The 21,280-nt window shown below is 40.1% G+C and overlaps 1 pseudogene; it reads right to left on the bottom strand.

Annotated features, from left to right (window-relative positions):
• Window positions 1-14,658: 14,658 nt before the first annotated feature.
• Window positions 14,659-15,339, bottom strand: LOC150032200 (secreted RxLR effector protein 161 pseudogene; annotated as a pseudogene).
• Between the last annotated feature and the right edge of the window lie 5,941 nt (window positions 15,340-21,280).

The following is a 21,280-nucleotide window of genomic DNA, read 5'->3' as shown; positions in this document are numbered from 1 at the left end:
ATGCCTTAAACATCAAAAAGACAACGACGATGCAGTGAAGCATAATCGCCTAAGTGATCGCTGAGCAAGCGTCAAGTATCATATATCGAGTGATCGTGTAGTCAGTGACTATGCGATGAAACATGCTGAACTACAAAATCGTTTACTGCGCTATTAAGTGGCGAGCATCAAATACTCTATGCGATCGTTTACCCCAAACGTCCACGTGATCGAGCATCCAATGCTACACGATAAAGTAAACACTGAACTCAATCGTTTAGCATCAACTATATGATCGTTTAGTATATACTACACGATCGAGTAGAACTTTTCTACACGATCATTTAGCCAAATCTGAATGATCGTTTAGTCTGGGATATACGATGCGACCAACCTTTGGTCTTCTTCCTCGATGAGAACAACATGTCCATGCTTCGAAACTTCATCACAAACGAATCAAAAAACTTCAAATACTTTGAATACAGACTCAGTTGCTTGTTAATTATGCCGAAAAACGCAGGGGCCCTTACAAATTAACACTTTGTAAATTCAAAGAAAGATTTAAACAGGGGCAATCATCCCATAAACATCCATCAACACATCCACGAACACATTTAACTCTTAAACGCATTGTAGAAAACTTAAAACCCACCATGACTGTAAAAGAAATTCAATACAACAATGGAATTTGGAATATCAAAACAACCTGACTCTGATACCAATTGAAGGAAATCTAAACATAGATCTCCATGAGCAGCAAAAGTAGATCATTCCAAATCCATTCAGAATGAACACAAATAATTCCAGTCTTAAATGGAAACAAACAGATTATGCATAATTAGAAATTACAGCATGCTACAATAAGATACAAGGGATAGAGTATGCATACCTTTGAAGAGCTCTTCTTCAAATATCCCTCGATCGTTCAACAAATCGTTCAGTCAGCACAAACATGAACACAATGAACGAAACAACCAACAACACGAACAACTGGATGTACCTCGAACCCAATCGAGTCCATCTTGATCCACGAACGAATTTACAACACCACTACAATGGTTACCTTGGTATTCTCGGTGTGAGAATCCAGGAGTTGTGGACTCTTTGGATTGAGGAAGACAGGAGATAGACGATCGAGTAAATAGGAGATAAAGACCGTCTATCGTATAGATGATGCACTCGATCATTTAGAAGATGAAGCCTATCATATAAACTTTACTACTCGATCGTGTAGCAACAATCAAGCGAGTAATTATCGTATAGTCACCACGAGTTTTGAGTCAGCACATAAATCGTGTATCCCGTCCACGATTTAAGGCAAGTTAAATATTTTTTTCCACATTTTCTCCCCATTTCTGTCTTCTTATATTTTTTAGCGTTTTTGCATCTTCGGAGAATCTTTTTGAAATTCAAATTTTCAAAGGCCTACAGTAAAATAAAAATTGAATCAAATTTCTAGTCACGAATTAAGGTTAAATCTATTTTTTTTTTCAAATTTTCCCCCAACTTCTGTCTTCTTCTTTTATTTTTTAGTGTTTTTGTATTTTCGGAGAATCTTTTACTGTGAAAATCAAATTTTTAAAGGTCTACAGTAAAATAAAAATTGAATCGAATTTCTAGCCAGGAATTAATTCTAATTTTTTTTTCACATTTTCCTCCAACTTTTGTCTTCTTTTTTTATTTTTTAGTAATTGTTTTTGCATTTTCGGAGAATCTTTTACTGTGAAATTCAAATTCTTAAAGGCCTACGATAAAATAAAAATTGAATCAAATTTCTAGCCACGAATTAAGACTAAATCTTTTTTTTTTTTCACATTTTTCCCCAACTTCCGTCTTCTTCTTTTTCTTTTTAGTGTTTTTTTTCATTTCCGGAGAATCTTTTACTGTGAAATTTAAATTCTTAAAGGCCTACGATAAAATAAAAATTGAATCAAATTTCTAGCCACGAATTAAGGCTAAATCTATTTTTTTTTCACATTTCCCCCCACTTCCGTCTTCTTCTTTTATTTATTTATTTTTTTTTTTTTGCATTTTCGGAGAATCTTTTACGGTGAAATTCAAATTCTTAAAGGCCTACCGTAAAATAAAAATTGAATCAAATTTCTAGCCACGAATTAAGGCTAAACTTTTTTTTCACATTTTCCCCAACTTCTGTCTTCTTCTTTTATTTTTTTAGTGTTTTTTGTATTTTTAGAGAATTTTTTACTGTGAAATTAAAATTTTTAACGGCTATAGTAAAATAAAAATTGAATCAAATTTCTAGCCACGAATGAAGGCTAAATCTATTTTATTTCACATTGATTTGTTTTATCGTAGATTTGTTCCACTTTGTATCCACTCCAATCAAAAAGCAATAAAAAAAATAATAAAAATATTGCTCGTCCACGAGTTTGGTAGCTGACATAGAGGTTTAACAAAAATCGTGTATCGGGTACACGATTTTGTTAACCTATTTTTGTCAATACTTTTTCCCTCCACCTTACTTTTGTAATTTCTTTCCTATATATCCTATTTTTGTCATTACTTTTAAAAATTACATTATTCTTGAACTTACCCCTATTTCATCATATGAAACGTATAAACCATTGTTCTTTTTCTATTTTATGGTATTTAATATAAATAATATTTTTATTAATTCCTCCAATTAATGTATCTAATACATCATATCAATTATATCACATATAATTGAAATTCCTCCTGTTAATTTGAACACTTCAAACTAACCCAAAATCTGATTCTAAACTTAAACCCATTTAGCTACTAAGGGGGCCTCATGGACCTGTAGCTTGAAGCTCCAACGGTACGTGAATAATTGATTAAACTCTTTAATCACGAGATCCACCATCTGTTAACTGTTGGTCGCTCCACTAAAGACTGACAGTTGCACTCTTCGCACTACAGATATATTTCTGTGTCCATTTGACCAATCAACAGTGCGATGACCCTTCACAAATCGCATAAGTACAACTAGGCCAATTTACCGTTTTGCCCCTATAGTTAAATCTAACTCTTTAAATACCACTGATTCCTCTAATGAACAATAAGTTATAGTCCTACTATGACTGAGTCCTCTCAGGGTGTGGCCACTATGTTCAAGACCCAGAATCAACCTTTAAAGGAGCAATTTATCTACTTACCCCTACTTTAGGGAAGGAGTGAATTACATCTTGTGTAGCTGAGTTCCCAGCTCCCCAATCAAACAAATCCCCAACAAAGTAGGTTAGTTGAGTTGGCAATCTGGCCACTCTCACCCATACTAATAAAAAAGGACTGCCTTCATAGGCAAGAGTTCCCAACTTACTCAGGATTAAGGTCATGTCACCTATGGTCATTTTAGTGAAATGTAAGTTACAATTATCAACGACGTTATATAAAGAGACTAATCATCTCGTGGTTCGGTCTTATACAAACTCTTTGTATAGCATACCCCCACTCTCATGTCTCCATATGAATGGTCAGGATTAGATCATTTGTAGCACTTTACAACACTTGTAACATCTACAAAAGCGGGTCATATCTGTAGTGTCACCAGGATAAGATATCCCTTCTTTATCCATCTACTATAGACCATTTATGTTATTAATTAAGGTATTATCCACTTGTATGTCTCACATACATGCTTAAGTTACATAAATAACAACGAATCTTAGTTTATTGGATTTGAGTAAATGTATATAAAATAACATTTATTTTATTAATAACTCTGTGTGTACAAAATTTTTACAAACTACAAGACCACTGGGAGAATTAGGACACTAATCCCAACACTTCGATCTTAGTGTTTCATTGGCTTCAATCTTAGTCCATGAACTGAGTATTTCATTGGTTTTGGCTTAAGTCCTTGACTTGATTGTTTCATCGACTTCAATCTCAGTGTTCTATTGGCTTCGATCTCAGTCCGTAGCCTGAGGATTCTGTCAGCTTTGGCCTAAGTTTTTTAATTGAGCGTTCCATCAGTTTTGATCTTAGATGATGGGAGCTAGGTAGACTAGACCTGATCTCGTAGATAATGTAGAGCTAGGTAAACTAGACATGGAGCCAAGTAAATCAGACTCGATCGTGCAGATGAAGCAAAGCAAGGCAGACCAGACTTGATCTTGCAGATGAGGTGGAGCTAGGCAAATCGAACTTGGACTATCAGAGATGAGGTGGAGCCAGGCAGACCAGACTTGATCTTCAGAGATGAGGCAGAGTCAGGTAAACCAAACTTGATCTCGCATTTGAGGTAAAGCCTAGCGGATCGGACATGATATTTTGAGATGAGGCAGAGCCAGGCAGATTGGACATGATCTTCCAAAATGAGACAGATTTGGGCAAACCAAACTTGATCTTCAGAGATAAGGTGGAGCCAGGCGAATTTAACTTGATGTCGCATTTGAGTCAGAGCCAAGCAGATCGGTCATGATCTTTCGAGCTGAGGCAGAGTCAGGCAAACCGAACTTAATCTCGCATTTGAAGCAAAGCTTAGCGGATCGGACATGATATTTCGAGATGAGGCAAAGCCAGGAGGATCGAACATGATCTTTCTGTAAGAGTAAATTAGCATGCAGCGGAAGTAACAAGGATCAATAAGCATTCATATTCATTAATTTTGGTAAAAATTAAAGCATGCTCATCTAATATAAGAGGGTTTGAAGTCATACCCAATTTTTATGCGCGGACTTTCTGGCGGTCGAAAATGCGAAAAAAGACCCAAAGTTAAGAACGATGAAAAAAGGTCGTGCGCGTAGACGGTTTTGCGAACGGAGTTCATTTAGTGCCCCAAATGGCTATCGGGCCCCGCGGGGTTGCCTCGAGGCCTTATTTTTTTGCGCAAACTTTCCGGCAAGCGAAAACGTGAAAATGGAGCAAGGGGTAAAGAACGATGAAAAAAAGTCGTGCGCCCGGACGGTTTTATGAACGAAGCTTATTTGGTGCACCAAATAGTTATCGGGCCTGGTGGGGCTGCCCTGGGGCCCAATTTTTGTGCGTGAACTTTCCGGCGGGCGAAAATGCGAAAACGGACCAAGGGGTTAAGAACGATGAAAAAAACGCGTACACCCTGACGGTTTTGCGAACGGAGCTCATTTGGTGCCCTAAATAGTTATCGGGCCCGAGGGGGTTTCTTGGGGGCCCAATTTTTGTGTGCGAACTTTCCGGCAGACGAAAATGCGAAAACGGACCCAAGGGTTAAGAACGATGAAAAAAAGTCGTGCGCACAGACGGTTTTACGAACGGAGCTCATTTGATACCTCAAATGGCTATTGGGCCGGGCCAGGCTTTCTTGGGTCTTAATTTTTGTGCGCGAACTTTCTGGCGGGCAAAGACGCGAAAACAAACCCAGGGATTAAGAATGATGAAAAAAAGCCGTGCGCGCAGACGGTTTTGCGAACGGAGCTCATTCGGTGCCCCAAATGGCTATCGGGCCCGACGGGGCTGCTTCGGGGCCTAATTTTTGTGCGCGAACTTTTCGGCGGGCAAAAACGCGAAATCGAACCCAGGGGTTAAGAACGATGATAAGAAGTCATGTGCGTAAACGGTTTTGCAAACGGAGCTCATTTGGTGCCCCAAATGGCTATCGTGCTCGACATGGCTGCCCCGGGTCCCAGTTTTTGTGTGCTAACTTTCCGGCGGGCAAAAACGCGAAACGGACCCAGGGGTTAAGAAAGATAAAAAAAAGCTATACGCGCAGACGATTTTGAGAACGGAGCTCATTTGATGCCCCAAATGGCTATCGGGCCCGGCAGGGTTGCACCGGGGCCCAATTTTTGTGCGCTAACTTTCCGGCAGGCGAAAACGCGAAAACGGACCCAAGGGTTAATAACGATGAAAAAAAGCTGTGCGCGCAGACAGTTTTGCAAACGGAGCTCATTCGGTGCCTCAAATGGCTATCGGGCCCGGCGGGGCTGCGTCGGGGCCCAATTTTTGTGCGCAAATTTTTCGACGGTCGAAAACGTGGAAATGGACCCAGGGTTTAAGAACGATGATAAAAAGTCGTGCAAATAGACGGTTTTGCGAACGGAGCTCATTTGGTGCCCCAAATGGCTATCGGGCTCGGCGGGGCTGCCCCGGTGCTCAATTTTTTGTGCGCGAACTTTCCGGAGGGCGAAAACACGAAAACAGTCTCAGGGGTTAAGAACTATGAAAAAAAGCCATGCGCGCAGACGGTTTTGCGAACGGAGCTCATTTAGTGCCCCAAATGGCTATCGGGCCCGGCGGGGCTACCTCAGGACCCAATTTTTGTGCGCGAACTTTCCGGCGGACGAAATCGCGAAAACAGATCCAAGGTTAAGCACGATGAAAAAAAGCCCTGAGCATATACCGTTTTGTGAACGGAGCTCATTTGGTGCTCCAAATGGCTATCGGGTCTGACGGGGCAGCCCGAGGCCAAATTTTTGTGTGCGAACTTTCCGACGAGCGAAAACACGAAAACAGACCCAGGGGTTAAGAACGATGAAAAAAAGTCGTGCGCACAGACAGTTTGTGAACGGAGCTCTTTTAGTGCCCCAAATGGCTTCCTGGCCCGGCGGGGCTGTTTCGTGGCCTAATTTTTGTGTGCAAAATTTCCGACAGTCGAAAACGTGGAAATGGACCCAGGGTTTAAGAACGATGAAAAAAAGCCGTGCTCGCAGACGATTCTGTGGTCGAAGCTCATTCAGTGCCTCAAATCGCTATCAAGTCCGGCGAGGCTTCCTCGGGGCTTAACTTTTGTGCGCAAACTTTCCGACGAGCGAAAACATGAAAACGGACCCAGGGGTTAAGAATGATGAAAATAAACCGTGTGCGCAGACGATTTTGTGGACAGAGCTCATTCGGTGCCCCAAATGGCTATCGAGCCCGGTGGGGCTTCCTCGGGACCTAATTTTTGTCCGCGAACTTTTCGACTGGCAAAAACGGACCCAGGGGTTAAGAACGATGAAAAAATGTCGTGTGTGCAGACAGTTTTACGAACGGAACTCATTCAGTGCCCCAAATGGCTATCGGGCCCGACGGGGCTGCCTCGAGGTCCAATTTTTGTGCGCGAACTTTCCGGCAGGCAAAAACGTGAAAACGGACCCAGGGGTTAATCACGATGAAAAAAGCCGTGCGCGCAGACGATTTTGTGAAAGGAGTTCATTTGGTGCCCCAAATGGCTATCGGGCTTGGCGGGGTTGCCCTGAGGCCCAATTTTTTGTGCGCGAACTTTCCAGCGGGCGAAAACTTGAAAACGTACCCAGGGGTTAAGAACAATGAAACAAAATCGTGCGCGTAAAATCGTGCCCTGAGGCCCATTTAGTGTCGCAAATGGCTATCGAGACCGGCAGGGCTACCACGAGGCCCAATTTTTGTGCGTGAACTTTCCGACGGACGAAAATGTGGAAACGGACCCAGAGGTTAGGAACGATGAAAAAAAGGCGTGCGCACAATTGGTTTTGCGAATAGAGCTCATTTGGTGCCCCAAATGGCTATTGGGCCCAGTGGGGATTCCCCGAGGCCCAATTTTTGTACGTGAACTTTCTGGCGGGCGAAAATGCGAAAATGAACCCAGGTGTTAATAACGATGAAAAAAAGTTATGCGCGTAGACGGTTTTGCGAACGGAGCTCATTTGGTGCACAAAATGGCTATCAGGCACGGTGGGGCTGCCTCGGGGCCAAATTTTTGTGCACAAATTTTCTGACGGCCGAAAACACGAAAACGGACCAAGGGGTTAAGAACGATTAAAAAAAGCCATGCGCACAGATTGTTTTGTGAAAGAAGCTCATTTGGTGCCCCAAATGGCTATCGGGCCCGGCAGAGCTGCACCGGGGCCCAATTTTTGTGCGCGAACTTTCCGGCGGGCGAAAACGCGAAAACGGACCCAAGGGTTAAGAACGATGAAAAAAAGCCGTGCGCGCAGATTGTTTTGCGAATGGAGCTCATTCGGTGTCTCAAATGGCAATCGGGCCCGACAGAGCTAACCCTGGGCCCAATTTTTGTTCGCAAACTTTCTGCGGGCGAAAACGCAAAAACAGACCCAGGGGTTAAGAACGATGAAAAAAAGTCGTGCACGCAGATGGTTTTTTGAACAGAGCTCATTTGGTGTCCCAAATGGCTACCGGGCCCGATGGGGCTGCCCCGGGGCCACATTTTTGTGCGTGAACTTTCCGGCAGGCGAAAACGCGAAAACGGACCCAGGGGTTAAGAACGATGAAAAAAAGCCGTGCGCACATACAGTTTTGCGAACAGAGCTCATTTGGTGCCTCAAATGGCTATCGGGCATGTAGGGGCTGCTCCAGGGCCTAATTTTTGTGCACGAACTTTCCGGCGGGCGAAAACGCGAAAATGGACCAGGGGTTAAGAACGATGAAAACAAGTCATGCGCGCAGAGGTTTTGCGAACGGAGGTCATTTGGTGCCCTAAATGGCTATTGGGCCCAGTAGGGCTGCCTCGGGACCGAATTTTTGTGCGCGAACTTTCCGGCGGGCGAAAACGTAGAAACGGATTCAGGGGTTAAGAACGATGAAAAAAAGTTGTGCGCGTAGACGGTTTTGCGAAGGAGCTCATTTGGTGTCGCAAATGGTATCGGGACTAGCAGGGCTGCCACAGGGCCCAATTTTTGTGCGCGAACTTTCCGGCAGACGAAAACGCGGAAACGGACCCAGGGGTTAAGAACGATGAAAAAACACTGTTCGCGCAGACAATTTTGCGAGGACCTAGGGGTTAAGAACAATGAAAAAAAGTCGTGCGTAGAGACAGTTTTATGAACATAGCTCATTTGGTGCCTCAAATGGCTATCGGGCACATCGAGGCTGCCCCGGTGCCCAATTTTTGTGCGTGAACTTTCCAGTGGGCAAAAACGCAAAAACGCGGAAATGGTCTCAGGGGTTAAGAACGATGAAAAAAAGTTGTGCGCACAGACGGTTTTTCGAATGGAGCTCATTTGGTACCCCAAATGGTTATCTGGCACGACGAGGTTGCCCCGGGGCCCAATTTTTGTGCGCGAACTTTCTAGCGGGCGAAAATGCAAAAATGGACCTTGGGGTTAAAAACGATGAAAAAAAGTCGTGCGCCAGACGGTTTTGCGAAAGGAGCTCATTTGGTGCCTCAAATGACTATCGGGCTTAGCGGGGCTGCCCCGGGGCCTAATTTTTGTGAACGAACTTTCCGACGGGCGAAAACGTGAAAACGAACCCATGGGTTAGGAACCATGAAAAAAAGCCATGTGCTGGACGACTTTGCGAATGGAGCTCTTTTGGTGCCCCAAATGGCTATTGGGCCTGGCGAGGTTGCCCCGGGGCCCAATTTTTGTGCGCGAATTTTACGGCAGGCAAAAGCGCGAGAACTGATCCAATGGTTAAGAACGATGAAAAAATGTCGTGCGCTAGACAATTTTGCGAACGAAGCTCATTTTGTTCCCCCAATGGCTATCGGGCTACCCCGGGGCCCAATTTTTGTACGCAAACTTTCCAGCGGGTGAAAACGCGATAACAAACTCAAGGGTTAATAACAATGAAAAAGAGTCGTACGCTAGACGGTTTGGCAAACAGAGCTTATTTGGTGCCCCAAATGCCTATCGGGCCCGATGAGGTTACCCTGGGGCCCAATTTTTGTGCACGAACACCTTAATGCTTCATCGCATAGTCAAAGTTACCTGATCATTGCTAAACGATCGTTTATGCTCATACAGTGTTGCTAGAGAATCACAAGAAGCTGTTACATGATCAAGGAGACATGGCTTCACCCGGATGGTTCAAGACCCGATTCGCTTGTTTGAACCGGTGGACTCAATACTCTTTGTAACAGTTAGCTTTATTCTTAAGGATTTGAGGCTAATTATTCCTGTCCATCAACTTTTACTTGATGTACATGAGATGTATGTTTGTTTATATGCCATAGTGTATGACATATATATTTAAAACTCACCTTAGGTGCAGATATTCATGCATCATATATTATAAGTGTTATAATATAGTAAATGGCATGATGAAATTACAAGAAAGCATGCTCATGCATTAATATAAGCGTTATATTTATGCATGCATCAAGCATATTCATGCATCATCTTTATATTATAAGTGTTATAGTATAAGGGTGTATGAGAGCATGTATGCTTGGTTCATTGCCTTGTTATATAAGTGTTATATACCAGTAGTAATGAATGAACAATGCATGGATCATGACACTTAAGCTTATTTATAAGAGTTATGAATGCCTTATGAATGTGTTACTTTGCATTGTGGTTGGTTTTAGTTGTTTCCTTTTATAAGTGTTATAATGGAAATTAGAACTAAAATCAATAAGAAAGAGTTGCATGCGAACTTAGGTGAACTCATGTTTTAAAAGGGTTTTAAAATTTGATCTAGATAGACCTAAGTTCAAGGTTATGATGAGATTAGATACCTAAGTTTAATCTGAATTGGTTTAATAGGATTAAATTGATTTGAATAAAAGATTAAATTTGTATTCAATCTATCTATAAGGGACCTTTTGTCTGAGGTGGGTTCTGGCTAGGTTGGGGTATTTAAGCTGACGGAAATGGAACACCCATATCTTGAAACCTACCTGGAAAGGTGAATTAGATAGATTTGCTACAAGCATGTAGTAGTTGATCAAAAAATTCGTTAAAGAGTTTAATGAATGATGATAAAAAAGTTGTTCAACTTTCCAAAGTAAGAGTTACTTTTGGAAAAACCTAAAAAGTCACTTAATTAAAATCATTAGCCGTGTTTTTTCTAAGGAAACTAAACCCTAGGTTATAAAATACTCAGTGGGAGGAAAAGATATATATGATATGTCAATTCCACTCACGTTTCTCCCTTAATGTTCACACTGTGAGATTCATGCTTGGCCTTATGGTGCCCTGGGAGCATCATCTTTCGGATAGTGTTTGCATGAGTCAATATCAAGGTGGACGGATAGATTTTTATAGTAAGTGGGTGAAGGATGTGTGTCAACATGTCCTACGGTATCCTTCACTGGTTTGCGCCATGAGACCTTCTTGCACGTCCTCGTGGCACACTGGGAGCGTCCCCCTTCGGATGGTTTGTGCGGTTGGTCAATATCAAGGTAAACTCCAGAAATGGATAGAGTCGCTTTAGTTTTTGCCCCAATCGGATTTTTTCCCTTCAGATTGGCTGCTTGGGGCGGACTTTAGGATCTAAAATGAAGGGACACACTTATGGAAAATTGTTAAGCAAGTTAATGATTTCTTGAACATATCAATGATGGCTAGTAGTTATAGGAACATGAGTTGTTCTGGTATTAATGACTGTTTGAGAGTGTCTCAATTCAGAGGATGGATAAATTGACTACCCTTCGGTGGCTTTTGTCCTAAACCACTGAAGGGTCATTGCAAAATTAGATGTCACATGGGGTTCATTTAGATTTTGCTAAACTAGATTGGATTTTGTTTTAAAGAGTATTTTCTAAAATCTAATGTAGATCAATGTGTTTGTTTTTTTTGCAACATGTCTATGTATGATTTTCCATTAGTTGCCTTTTTTAATTTAACCTATATTGGAAAGAGTCCCGACCCTTCATGCACCACGAAAGGTTCGTAATGCATATGAGGTGTGGATGAAGGCTAATTCGATGGCCCGACTTCACATTTTGGCTAGCATACTCGATGCATTGGCCAAAAGGGTTGAGAACATGGTCATTGCACATCAGATCATGGACTCGTTGCAAGAATTGTTTAAACGTCAGTTCACACTTTTTGCTCAAAATGGGATGGATGAAAAAGAAACCAGTAGGATTAGTTCCAAAGATAATCTTTAGTCTTTCTTGAATGTTAAGGGACTAAAAGAGAAAGGAATTGTTACTGACTCAGATGAAGTTCATCAATGAGAATTGTTCTCTGAAATGGAACTTATAGCTTATTTAGGTTCTGATACTGATCCCACTACTCTCTAGAAGAGGAATAAGTCTAAAGACAGTAAATGTGATTTATTTGTCTTGGAGACGTGTTTGGTAGAGAATGATGATTCTGCCTAGATACTTGATTCAGGTGCTACTAATCACGTAAGTTCTTCCTACCAAGAATTTAGTTCCTAGAAAAAGTTAGAAGATGGAGAGTTGAATCTTCGAGTCAATACTGGTGAGGTTGTTTTAACTATTGTTGTAGGCAGGCCGAAGTTATTTTTGGACAAGAAACGTTATTTGTTACTGGATAATGTTTATGTAGCTCCTCATATCAAGAGGAACTTAATCTCAGTTTCTTGTCTGATTGAACAAGGTTATATCGTCTCTTTTTCTGAGATTAAAGTGTTTATTTTCAAGAATGGTATGGAGATTGGATTTGGTTCAGTGGAAAATAACTTGTATGTACTAAGGCTGTTAGTCATAAAAGTCGTACTTCATACTGAAATGTTCAAAACAGCGACAACTGCAAAATGACTAAAGGTTTCTCCTAAGGAAAACACCCATCTTTGACATCTAAGGCTAAGTCACATCAACCTCAATAGGATTGAGAAGTTGGTGAAATGTGGACTTCTAAATGGTTTAGAAGAAAACTCTTTGTCGGTATGTGAATCATGACTTAAAGGCAAGATGACCAAATGACCTTTTACTAGAAAAGGTTATAGAGCCAAGGAAACCATGGAGCTTATACATTCAGACCTCTGTTGTCCAATGAGTGTTAGAGCTTGAGGTGGGCATGAATATTTCATCTCTTTCATAGATGATTATTCAAGATATGGGTATCTATAACTAATGCAACATAAGTCTGATGCTCTTGAAAATTTCACAGAGTATAAGGCTGAAGTTGAAAACTTGTTAGGTAAGAAGATAAAAACACTACGATTTGATCATGGTGGAGAGTATATGGACTTAGAATTCCAGAACCATATGATAGAACATGGAATCACATCCCAACTCTCGACCCCAAGTACACCTTGATGGAACACGAGACATACGCAACAGAATTAGGACTTAATTACACTCTAAATGCTTCTAAACAAAAGGAAATAAGCATGCAAATTGAAGTGGAAAAACAGTAAATTAATAGGATAGGATAGAACTTTTGTAGCTCCCGAAAACCGCTTTTCCTTGCTAAATCTCGACCAAACTCTTTCGGACCATACTAGAGTTGACCTACTAACCTCTGGACTCAGAACCGAGTTGTGGGACCCGGTGAATGAAGAAACCAAGAGAGAGAAAGAGATGGGAAAAATAAGATGGAATTTTGGTTTTTGGTTTTCCCTTTGTTTTTTTTTAGCCCAATTTTGAAAAACTAAATTTGAAAAAAATTGCAAGATTTTAAATCCCAATTCAAAAGCCCAATTTATAGAAAAAAACCATGCAACAATTGCATGAACCAAAACCATAAAAACCCAACACCTATAATCCACTATCTTAGTGGGCTTAATGTCTCCATTATAAGCCAATACCTAGCCCACTATTTTGTTAGTGAAATTATCCAACAAAAGTTTGGATTTTCCCACTAACTTCAGTCAAAGGGCACAATAGTCATTTGGTCAAAGTCAAACTTTGACCAAAAAGTCAACATTTTGACTTTTTATGATTTTTTCCGTGTTGACTAATTTTGACCTCCCGAACATGAATCCACATTGATTTTCTCAAAATTCAAATCATATTTGAATATAAGGTCGGCCAAAGTTTGACTTTTAAAAGTCAAAAAGTCAACTCTTTGATTTTTTACATCTTTGACAATTTCCATTATTTCCAAGCTTCCGAATATGAACGTATTCATATTCTTGATATTTAAATCACATTTTAATATTAAAGCTATATCTCTAAACTGAAAAACCCGATCACTATATCACATATACTTGTCGGTTTCTCTCTCTTCACCTAATTCGAACAATTCGAATCATTCTATCATACTGTTCTATGTTTATTCCATATGAGCTAGTAAGGGAACCTCTAATGAACAATTGGTTTAAGGTCCAACCTATAAACCGAATCCCTCTCGGGCCAAGGAGAGGGTGGGGCCCCTTGTTCAAGACCTGGATTCAGTACTAAAGGGAACAAGCTATCTACTATCCCTATAACGAGTAGGAGTGAATTCCGTCTTGCACCCTATGTTCCCAGCTATCCACCCAATCTTACCCCTAAAATGGGAGGCTTATTGAGCCAGCGATATTGAGCTGCCCTCACCTATGCAGATCTAAGGATAATTCTGAGTGAACAGGAGTTCATAGTTAGCTCAGGATTAAGATTAAGTTACCTAGGTCATCAATTAACGAAATAGTTAGTTTTATACATAAAACGGCATTTAGAACGTAAAAAGTGACTATTTCATGGTTTAGTCTTATGTAAACTCTTTACATAGGATGCCCCCACTCACATATCTCTATATGAACGATTCAGGATCACACCGTTTGTACTAACTATAAAGTAGGCCGCATCCATAGTGTCCCCAGAATAAGGCGCTCAACCTTATTCATATACTATAGACCATTTTGGCTATATATTTGAACTTGATCCATATTTATGTCACTACATAAAGTTCAAACTACATTAAATAGCCTCAGGACCTTAGTTTATTGGATTCAAGATTACAATTTCAATAACAACTTTATCGAAAAATAAAACAGAATATGTTTATTAATTTACAAACTACGAGTTTAGGACATAAAATCCAACAAACTCCCATTTGGACTAAAACTCCTAGTGGAGTATCACAATGTTGAATTTAAGTGAGAAACATATGAGTATAATAAATATATGAATACAATAAACTAGGGCATATACCCAAAAGTTCTCCCACTTGTCCTAGTTTACAAACTTTGTAGACCTAGACTCTGTAGGTGACCTTCAAACACTTTAGCCGTGAGGGCCTTTGTAAAAGGATCAGCAATGTTTTGCTCAGAAGATATCTGGGTTACTACAACGTCTCCACGGTGTACAATCTCCCGAATCAGATGGTATGTGCACTCAATATGCTTGTCGTGCTTGTGGCTTCTTGGTTCTCTTGAATTTGCAACTACACCACTATTATCACAATATAGGGTGATAGGCAGATGCATATTTGGAAAGACTTCTAAATCTATCAAGAATTTTCTCAACCATACTGTTTCCTTTGCTGTTTCACAAGCAGCTACGTATTCAGCTTCCATTGTGGAGTCCGCAATACAGTTTTGCTTCACACTTCTCCACACTACTGCTCCTCCATTAAGAGTGAACACTGATCCAGATGTAGACCTTCTAGCATCTTTATCGGTTTGAAAATCAGAGTCAGTGTATCCAGTAAGGATAAAATCCTTAGTACCATACACGAGCATGTAGTTCCTCGTTCTCCTAAGATACTTGAGGATATTTTTAACGCCAGTCCAATGATCATATCCAGGATTGGACTGATACCTACTGACTATCCCTACCGCGTAGCATATGTCAGGTCTAGTACATAACATTGCATACATCAGGCTCTCTACTGCGGAAGCATAGAGAATGCATCTCATATCCTCAACCTCTTGAGGTGTCTTAGGACATTGATCCTTTGATAAATGAATTCCACATCTGCAAGGTAACAAGCCTCTTTTGGAATTCTGCATCTTATACCTAGACAACATTTTGTCTATATAAGTTGCTTGAGACATGGCTAGTGTTCTGTTCTTGCGGTTCTGAATAATCTGAATCCCGAGAACATACTGCACATTTCCCAAATCTTTCATTTGGAACTGCGTTGCTAGCCATTTCTTGATGTCAATTAGGTATCCTACTTCATTCCCAATGAGTAGAATATCGTCAACATATAAAACTAAGAACGCTATAGTAGAATTGATGATCTTTTTTGTAAACATAAGGCTCGTCAACATTCTGTTCAAAGCCATAAGATTTGATCACATTATCAAATCTTATATTCCAAGATAGAAGCTTGTTTCAACCAGCTTACAAACCTTTTGTTCTTGACCCCGTGCAATAAACCCCTCTGGTTGAGCCATATAGATACTCTCCTCAAGATCGCCGTTTAGAAAGACTGTCTTGACATCCATCTGCCAAATTTCATAGTCATAAAAGGTGGCAATGGATAAGAGTATTCTAATCGACTTAAACATGGCAACGAGAGAGAAACTTTCTTTATAGTCCACTCCCTCTCTCTAGGTATAACTCTTTGCCACAATTCGAGCCTTAAAAGTCTGTACTTTACCGGCTTGGTCTCGTTTTCTCTTGTAGATCCACTTACAACCAATTAGTTTTACATCATTTGGTTGATCTACAAGTTCCCAGACATAATTGAAGTATATAGACTCCATTTCGAGGTCCATGGCTTTGACCCATTGATCACGGTCCACATCTTTTATCACCTGTTTATAGATCGATGGATCCTCTATACCGTCATTTGGTATGACAATTTGTGTTTCTGTTAAACCCAAATAACGGTTAGGCTGATGAACAACCCTCCCACTATGTTGAGGCATTCTTAACTCTTGAGAAGGATGTGACCGACCAGATGTACTAGTTTTATCTACCACTTTAGTAGATGAACTAGCTCTATCTGTAGCGTCTTTGGAAATTTCATTCAATACTAGTCTACTACGAGGTTGATGACTTCTTATGTGGTATTCCTCTAAGAATGTGGCATTTGTCGATACAAATACCTTATTCTCTTGAGGATCGTAAAATAGACCACTTTTTGTTTCTTTTGGATAACCTACAAATAGGCATAGTTTTGAACGACGTTCCAATTTTTTAGGATTTTGCACCAACACGTGTGCCGGGCATCCCCAAATCCTAAAGTGACGTAAAATGCCTTTATGCCCTTTCCATAGCTCATAAGGTGTTTCTGAAACACTTTTAGAGGGAACGTTATTCAAAATATAGATAGCAGTCTCTAATGCTATCCCCAAAAGGAATCAAGTAACTCAGCAAAGCTCATCATTGAGCGAACATATCCAACAAGGTTCTATTTCTTCTTTCAGATACACCGTTCTGCTGAGGTATATTAGGTGCAGAGAGTTGTGACTTGATTCTGTGTTCTATCATATAGTCCTAGAATCTTAAGTCCATGTACTCCCCACCTCGATCTGATCGTAGTGTCTTAATTGTTTTACCTAACTGGTTCTCAACCTCAGCCTTATATTCTTTGAACTTTTCAAAAGAATCAGACTTGTGATGCATTAGGTAAATATGACCATACCTTGAATAATCATCAATAAAACTGATGAAATATTCATACCCACCTCGTGCTTTGACATTCATCGATCCACATAGGTCCAAATGTACGAGCTTTAAGGGTATTGTGGCTCTGAGATCTTTTCCAGTAAAAGATCTCTTAGTCATTTTTCCCTCAAAACAAGACTCACATGGAGGTAAAGAATTGTCTTCTAACTGATTTAGGAGTCCATTCTTAACCAATCTCTTAATCCTATTGAGATTTATGTGACCAAGTCTTAAGTGCCATAGATAGGCATTAGAAGAATCTTTTTGTCTTTTATTCTAAGTTTTGACTATTCTAAACATCTTAGTATTTAAGACAAATTTTACTTTAGTTGGTCTTAACTTATATAAGTTGTTTTCAAGTATAGCAGAACAAATTTGAATACCTTTTCTGAAAATGAATGCATCATTAACTTCAAAAGATATTTTATAAATTTGTTCCATAATACAATCGATAGATATTAAATTCCTCTTCATAAGAGGTGCATACAAAACATCTTTAAGTATGATATATCTATCGTTGAAAAACAACTTCAAGTCTCCCACTGCTTCGGCCGAGACAACCTCTCCTGTTCCAACCTTAAGGGTGATCTCACCTTCTTTAAGCTTTTTCCAGGAACTAGTTTCCTGAAAAGAGAAGCAAATATAATTAGTGGCTCCTGAATCCAATATCTAGGTTGAGGTATCATCCTCCACTAAACATGTCTCAGCAACTAGTAAATCATATTTACCTTGTGCTTCTTTCAAGGCAGGGGCCTGAGGACATTCCTCAGTTAAGACAAATCTCAGGTCATCTATTATTAGTGTTGAATTCATATTGTTTTTCCATGTTGAGTAATTATCGCCGTTTAGTTTCTCAGAAGCTAAGAGTTGATCTAGAGAGCTAGTCATGCTGAAAAGAAAAACATATCCTTTTTAGTAAAAAACATTAATCTTTTAAATCCAATCAAGTTTAGCAGAAAAACTAATAATGTACCCTTCATTATTATATTTTGCAACAATATTTCAATGGTTTAGAATAACCTCCACCGAAGGGTGATCGACTATTCCTCCGTTGAACCAAGACTATCTTGACTAGATACTATCACCAGAATAACTCTTATCCCTATAGTAACTCAGTTATCGCTACTTTGGTCAAGAAGTTACTAACACTTAGTAATTCTCGTAAGTGTGACCCTCCATTTTCAGACCTCAAGGATCGGAATCATTATGCTCCTGAAGTTGGAAAGACAAGAATGAAAACGGACCTGAGAGACCCTATCTATTTCTAGAGTTCGTGGAGTTCCGAATCCTATAATACAACCCTCCGATTGGTAAGGTCGCTTCAGGGCAGACATGCAAGCGCATTATAGGAATCTCACGGTGCAACCTAATGGAAGAGATCGTAGAATGTGTTGACACACTTCCTTCTCCCACTTACTATGAACAACTTCCCCTATTCACCTTGGTATTGACTCATGCAAACACTCTCCAAGTGGAGTCTGCTCCCAGGGCGGCCCAAAGCAAAGCATGAATCTCACGGTGTGAACTCTTGGGGACACTAGAGCTAAAAGTACATTACTTCTCTCCAGTTGAAATGTTCTAGACGGTTAGGGTATAAAATACTTAGCAATACATTTCGGCTAACTAAACATATCCTAAGTCTAGGTGATTCATCTGAGTATAACTTTTATACTGGATTTTTAACCTACGATGTCTAGGTGATAACTAAATAGTCAAGTCTTATACATAAAACGGCATTTAGTACGTAAAAAGTGACTATTTCATGGTTCAGTCTTATGTAAACTCTTTACATAGGATGCCCCCACTCACATATCTTTATATGAACAATTTAGGATCACATCGTTTGTACTAACTACAAACTGGGCTGCATCCATAGTGTCCCCAGAATAAGGCGCCCAACCTTATTCATATACTATAGACCATTGTGGCTATATATTTGAACTTGATCCACATTTATGTCACTACATAAAGTTCAAACTACATTTAATAGCCTTAGGACCTTAGTTTATTGGATTCAAGATTACAATTTCAATAACAACTTTATCGAAAAACAAAACAGAATATGTTTATTAATTTACAAACTACGAGTTTTAGGACATAAAATCCAACACACCTCAGCAGAATGGTGTATCAGAAAGGAGAAACAGAACCCTGTTGGACATGGTTTGGTCTACGATGAGTTATGCTCATCTTCAAGACTTGTTTTGGTGATTTACAATGGAGACTGCATGTTACATTTTGAACAATATTCCTTCAAAGAGTGTTTCTGAAACATCTTTTGAGCTATGGAGAGGTCGTAAAGGTAGTTTATGCCACTTCAGGATTTGGGGATTTCTAGCCCACGTGCTTATCGCTAACCCTAAGAAGTTGGAACCGCGTTCGAAAGTTTGCCTATTTGTAGGCTACCTCAAAGAAATTAGGGGTGGATGCTTCTATGATCCAGGTGAGAACAAGGTGTTTGTATCGACATCACCAGGAACATCACAAGCGACTCAAGGACTTTGCTGACGTAAGATTATTCCTATCTCTAGTGAACAATAGCTTACATTGCTTAATGCAACCAACCACTTTCTCTCTCGGGCAGTTAGTTGTTGCTGACTTTACTCATAGACAAGCATTGCGTTCGCCTATAGATAGGCATTGCTACAGCCTCACACTAAGCAAATAAGGTTTTCTCACACACTCATGCAACGCACACCTCTCGGTGGTTTGCTACATACTTCATATCTCTAATCCACGTGACTAAGTATGTGATACTCTAGCAATCTCACTAAGTGATGCAATAAAAGTTAAGGATGCTAAGTAAATAAGATGGAGACGGAATCAAAGGACACATAGAAATGTATTAAACACAAAATGTATACAATACAATATAAGAAAAGAAGAGAAAATGAAATGACCGGCTAGAAGAAATGACTTGCTTCCAGCAGATGTGCATCAAGGCTGCTAGTGGTGCCATGGATGGGCGGAGAAGCTGACTCTCTCGAGATCTAGCTCCGGTCGAAGGCTACAATCATCACTCGGAATGGATGAAGGAGGTGAAGAACTCTCAAGCTTCTTCTCACGCATTTGTCTAGATCGCAGGGAAAACCCTAGGTTGCAGGGGTAATCCACGGACAAGTTGGAATTCTGCTCATCAGCTTCTTTATATAGAGCTTGGATCGCCGACAGCATTAACGGGTTGCTCTGATTCTGACATTCATGGCGCGTTTAGTTCTTTCTTAACCTCTTTTGCTAACAGCATGGTAGGTGAGATGTCAACATCATCTTTTTTATTTTCCCAATAGATGCGTTGATGAGTTCATTCCACCAACCTTGCGTTGATCCCTTTATCATGTGTTATCGTGTAGCCACAATCATGCAGTGACCGCATTCTCTTAATACCGCAACTCTACACGATGATCGCAATTGCTTGATGAGCGCAACTCCCATGCGATGGACGCATGCGGCTGATTACCGCAACATCCATGCGTTAATCGAATGCGTTCGCCTTTGCGATGGAGAGTTTCTCCGCATGCAGTCGTCTATGTGGTGGTCCGATTTTCACGTTTGTGTTCACTTCCTGCGTTAGCTACAAAAATAGACAATTGAATGCATAATAATGGGTTAGCCGAGATTCATCATGTTGAACAACGCAAGCTCATTTTATCATGAATTCCTAACATAATTGCCACATATTCTGCTTAACAGCCTTCATAATTCTAAGTAAAAGGCCTAAGATGACATGCATTTCTGCATGTCATCAGCTTCATCTTCTAAACAATCGAATACATCATCTATACGATAGACAGTTTTCATCTCCCACTTACTCGATCGTCTACCTCATGTTTTCCTCAATCCAATATCATACAAAGCCCACAACTCCTGGATTCTCACACCGAGATTACCAAGTTAACCATTGTGGTGGTGTTGTAAATTCATTCGTGGATCAAGTTGGACTCGACTGGGTTCGAGGTACATCCAATTGTTCGTGTTGTTGGCTATTCGTTCATTGTATTCGTGTTCATGTTGATGAACGATTTGCTAAACGATAGAGGGATATTTGTAGAAGAGTTATTCAAAGGTACGCATACTCTATCCCTTGTATCTTCTTGTAACATGCTATAATTTCTAATTATGCATAATTTGTTCGTTTTCATTTAAGACTGTAATTGTTTGTGTTCATTCTAAATGGGATTTAGAACATTCCACTTTCGTTGCTCATGGAGATCTCGGTTTAGGTTTCCTTCACGAAGTTGG

Source organism: Benincasa hispida, chromosome 12 (assembly GCF_027475165.1).
Source record: "Benincasa hispida cultivar pf3 chromosome 12, pf3_genome.v1.1, whole genome shotgun sequence".
NCBI lineage: Eukaryota > Viridiplantae > Streptophyta > Magnoliopsida > Cucurbitales > Cucurbitaceae > Benincasa > Benincasa hispida.
This window is presented reverse-complemented; position numbering and strand designations above follow the sequence as displayed.